Genomic DNA, 5,692 nt, shown 5'->3' with positions numbered 1-5,692 from the left:
GCCGGGCCGGGCCGGGCGGGGCCGGGCAGGGCAAGGCAGGGCAGGGCAGGGCAGGGCAGGGCAGGGCAGGGCAGGGCAGGGCCGGGCCGGGCCGGGCGGGGCCGGGCCGGGCCGGGCAAGGCAGGGCGGGGCTGGGCCGGGCCGGGCTGAGCCGGGCGGGGCCGGGCAAGGCAGGGCGGGGCTGGGCCGGGCCGGGCTGAGCCGGGCGGGGCCGGGCGGGGCCGGGCAGGGCAAGGCCGAGCCGAGCCGAGCCGAGCCGAGCCGAGTTGGATTGAGTTGGGTTGGGTTGGGCCAGGCGGGGCGGGCGGGGAGCGGCGGCAGCGCCCTGCCGGGGGCCGGGGGCGGGCGGCCCTGAGCGCACAGGGAGGGGATGCAGCCGCGGGCGGCTCCTGACACGGCGGGGATCCTGTGCGGGAACAGCTGGTGTGGGGTGTGGGAGGATGGGATGGCCCTGCTGCCGTGAGCGGGCTGTACGGCATCCCACACCCAGCAACAGGGGCCGAGGCCGCGCTGGCAGCACTGTCTTACGAGAGCTGGCGGGCTTGGGCTGCTTGACGCCATCGATTTTGTAGGTTCATCGCGTCTAGTAATGGCAGTTCTCACACCCCTAGGATAGGACCTCCACTGTTCCAGGAAACTGCTTGAATTCTTCATTATGTAGTGACAGGCTTACACATCCAGGGCTTACCATGGTTTTATTCTGTTTCTCCTATGATATTTTTTGGGAAATCACCTATAGTACGATTCCTTGCCTCAAAAGGTGCTTGTGATGGTTGTTTTGTGTTGTGATCAATGATGAGACATACGACTTCACCAAGAATCATCTGCCTGCACTGAATAAGCAACATTCAGCATACAGTCTTGCCAGAGAATATTAAAGTTTGTTTTACCCATAAGCACAGGGATGATAACACTTCTGTATCCATCTGCTGGTCTCAGAACTTGCAACTGAAATTCGGTGCTCTGGAAAGGTTACAGTGCTGGTGGTGCTGGTTGTTGAAGAACGTTCATACAGGTATAAAAGCACACATTTAGTGTAGATACCTTTTCTGTTGAAACATGACAATTATCAAAGCATTTTGAAATTTGGTTTTCTTGGTCTTTTTAGAGACATAATTCAGCAATCTAGAGAATGCAGTTTGTGATAAAACTTTATTGGCTATGTCAGCTGGACAACAAAATCTTGAAGCTCTCAAGAGCAGTTGGTTGTAGGCCAGCTGTAGAGGTGAAAATCTTCATGGTTTTTCATGCCCTGGTTTTAGGTACAGTCAAAATGATTTGTAGTGTAATTCTAAAAGTACTGAGTTATTACTCTTGTAAATTTAATTGCACGTTTCCAAAACTAAATTGGACACTGGAACTGGCCCTGCCACCCAATGGTAATGTTAGGGAATTATTTTTCTTTGCCTCTCTTAAATCTGGTTGCTTTCATCCAGTTTTTAAATTCAGTGGCAAGTCTCAAACAAACAAGGGGGGGGGGGGGTTGGGGTTTTTGTTGTTGTTGTTTTGTTTTTTTCCCAGTAACATCGGGTTTTGTTCTGGCTACAGATAGTCCGTTTCTCCTCATGCTGTTCCCTAGCATTGGTAATTTGGGTGGAGTCAGAATTTTGAATGCCACTCTTAAAATGCTGGCAGTGATAGTGTCTTCAGCAGTTTCAAAGCGTGATATAGCTCTGGAAGTTTCTTGAAAATTAGTGGCAGATTAAAAGGAACCAGGTCAGATCCTGCACAGAGGGAGTGTAGCAGAACTCTGCTGGTTTACTTGTCTCTTGAGTAGCAGCCAGGTGGCTGCTCAATGCATAGGTACATCCTCACCAGCAGTCACAAATGTGTCAGCCTGTTTACCATTTACTCTACAACTAACGGGGAAAATCACTGGGGAAATGTGTGGAACAGTTGATGAAGTGGTTTATTCTGGTTGGATGGGTAAAAGGACTGGGAAATAATTCACAGGCAAATCACTAATCTTTTGTTTTTCTGCTATGTATCTTGCAATTTTTAAAAACTTGTTTTGGCCAAAGCAGTTACTGAATTTTGGGTGAATAGGTGAAATGTTTCTGGCTGGCTTAAAACTGATAAATATGAGAAATTTACTCCTCTTCCCTCTGGTGATGTGTAAAACAAAGTCCATTTGTAAGAGTAAATTCTGGGAATGAAGTGGTTCTGATTACTGCATGGGAGACAACTCACATAAAATTGAGCACTCTCTATTTTTGCAAGAAATATTACATTTTTAACTCGTGTTTGAGTCTCATAATGCTGGAAGTTTACTTAATACATTAGATGTGTTAGATAACACATTAGATATAATAACTCTAAAAAAAATATATTTTAGGCATATCCTCATAAAAGGGTATCAGAAAATGCACAGATAAATTCTAAAACATTAATTCAGTTGTACAATGATTGAAGTCTTTTATGGTGTCTTGATTTGTCCACATTTAAAGTTCCGTTACATTGTTCTAAAATCTGTTATATCTTTTACAAAACTGTGTGAATATAAAAGGTATTCTTTATTTTACAGACTGTTTGGTAATAGAATATTGTATGTAAACATATTGCTGCCTTGCTACACTTAGGAACTCTGAGGACATTTGTTTTCATAGCTAAAAGCTATCCTGTTATTGTGTGTGGCTGTAGACAGATCAGCCACTTAATCTTTCTGGGAAACATTTAATCATTCACTGATAAAGTATTTTACTTTTCTGTCTTCTCTATTGAGTTTCACACTCTTCAGGACCAGTTTAGCAGTGTTATGGGACCATGCAGTGCCCAACTTGATGAGTCTTCCAAGTGCTCTGAAGGGATAGCAAAGCAGCTTACTCCTTTGCAGAGACTTATTTGTGCTATAAAAATTTATAAAAGTGTATCTGAGGTTTCAGGTGACAATGGTGAGGATGCAATAAACACATGGTCAGCAAAATGATTTGCACCAACACTGCATGTCCATATCTTTCCCATTTGGGGAGAAATGAGGTATTTGGTAGTTCGGAGCACTATCAAAGAGATTCGATCACTTTATTTGTATTTTAAGCATGCATTTAATTATAGCTGAAGACTATAGAATCATTGTGATTGGACAAGACATCCAAGATCATCGAGTCCAACCTTTGAGTGATCACCACCTTGTAAAATAGACCATAGCACTAAATGCCACATTTAGTTGTTTCTTGGTGATTCAGTCATCTCCCTGGGCAGATCTTAAGGAGAAGAAACTTTCAGCAGAATGAAATCTCCCAAGAAGAGACTATTCTGAGAAGAGATAATGTCTCACTCTGTATTCAGGTTTGTCCTGATACACCAGATGTTTGGTGGATGGGGAAAAAAAACCTGTAGAATCAGTCATTTCTGCTGGTGAGGCACTGCCTTAGGGAGTGACTAGTCATCTTTTCTGTTTGTAGGGCAGAGTCAGGCAGCTGCATTGCTGAAGGGAACAGATCGTGTTGGACTTTTCAGTGAGGTACTCACCCTTGTAAGGTACCCACCAGTGTCTGCATGTGTCATCTGTGCGCTCTGCTGGCTGCAGCCCCAGAGGCTCTAGTATGTACTCTAAATTCTTCTCATGCTCTGGTGAGGGAAAAAGTGAAGAAGGATTTCTGTAAGGACTACTAAAGTGGCAGATTAAGGGGTTTAACTCAAAAATGCTGTGATTTGGATACCTAAACTTGGTATATGAAGTTCATGCTGAAATAGTGCATGGGATTTACAGGCAGCCTAAGACTGTTATTAGTCCAATGCCCTTAATTACCAGCTACCCCAGCAACAAAATACTTTGTGCTCTCTTGAGACATTAACCATGTTATGGTTGTGGGACTGCGGGGTGCCCTTAGCCTCCCTTTAAATGGGTGATTGTTTTGTCCCTGCCTCAGGAAATCATCACTTGACACAGGCAAGCTCTCATCTTGTCTCAACCTGCTAGTAGCCTCAGGGAGCAGTGCGGTCCATGAGACTGCCAACATATGGTATATTTCTTCTGCAGGATCTTAAAGAGTCCTGTTGAATAAATATATTTCCTCATATAAAAACAAAGGCAGAGACAGGTGACTGCATATTGTCTAGAGCCCACATATATATAGTGCTAAACAGCACTCTTGAATTGTGTGCACAGAGCCAAAATGTTGGTTGAATATATAAAGTAATAATCCACATTAATTTTCATGCTGTCTATTTGTGTCTGATTACTAATCAATAAAATACCTTAACAGTTATAAGCCAGGGCTTATACAAGCATACACTGAAAAATGTCATCTAATTACTACTGACCACGGAGAGCTATAATCAAGATACCATGATGATGGTAACACATTAGTGAACATAATTAAATCAAAAATTATTCCCTTAAGGATGTTAATATTGATAGGTGCCCTTTATCTTCTTGCCCTTTACTTTCTTATATATGACAAGGGGACAATAAACGTGGGAATCTTTTGCAGTCCTGAGTGCAGTGACAGTGAAGGGTAGTTGCAACTGTTTTGGAACAGTTATGTGAAAGAACTGTTCTGTAAAGACCCTGATTCTTGACTGGTATACACAAAAGCCTAGAATTTATGTTGAATACAGCATGTTTACATGTTTATGCTGATGATCATCATAATGAAAAATATTGTGAAGCAGGGTCAATATTTAATGAAGTATTTCCAGAAAAACAGACAGGGAAGTCTGGGATAGCTACACATTGGGAATAATTTAGAAATGATAAGGGATGAAGTTAGACTAGTAAGCTTTTTGAATCTGTTTCCAGACAGCTATACAACAGCTTTCAGTAGCACAGGAGAAGAAGTTGCAAGAATGAACAACAAAAATCAGTCTTTAGGAAAGATGAAATCATTAAATAAAGCAGTATTTTTTTTAAGACACACAATAAACATTTTTTTTTGTATCAATGCTATTTTTTAATACTCCAACTTGAAGTCTCAGACCCTAATTTTGCTGGCTATTTCCCAGTGCAAAAGAGCTGGCACAAGTGCAGTGTGAAAAAAATCTTTCAAGTATGTTTTAGGTGTGTATGCTTAAGGATGGATTTAGTTGTCATCTTAAAAAGGTCATCAGTGCTCCATAACTGAATGTATTTTAAAATTATGGAACTGTCTCTGCTGTCTTGTTTGTACTGAAAAGTGATGGATAGGTACATGTAGAAATCTAATCTGTCTGGAAGTTGTCTAGAACATATTGCATAGGTCTGAAATCTTCTGTGCAATTCTTTGCTGATATATATATTTATGACAGGGTATCCCAGTGTGATGCAGGGAATAAAGCAAATTTTGCTGAACTCTTCGTGATTCCAGTCACATCCTAGGCTGTCTACAAAGTGATTTTACTGGCCTCTCAAAACATCTCTCCATGTTGTTATTTTTACCAAAGAAAGTTAAAAACTGTAATGTGAGGACTAGACTATGTTTTTATTCTGTTCAGATTCTTTAAGTGCCAATTGCCATTTCCCTTTGAAGTATGACTATCTTTGTATGTCCCAGAATAAGCAACACAGTAAACTAGATCTAGGTTATTCAGACAGAGAAGTAGAATTTCAATTAAAATTTTAGCATAATGTCAAAACATTGAAGGAGGGTAGTTAACAGCTTTCACTTAAACAGACCCTTTCATCAAACCCACTTTAGCATTTCCGTGTCCCTAAGTATTGCCAGCCCGAGGTCTCTCTAGAAAGGAGAAATACAAAATAATGAATGGCAATCAA

Source organism: Prinia subflava, chromosome 4, assembly GCF_021018805.1.
Source record: "Prinia subflava isolate CZ2003 ecotype Zambia chromosome 4, Cam_Psub_1.2, whole genome shotgun sequence".
NCBI classification, from domain to species: Eukaryota; Metazoa; Chordata; class Aves; order Passeriformes; family Cisticolidae; genus Prinia; species Prinia subflava.
Note: the sequence above shows the minus strand (reverse complement) of the source record.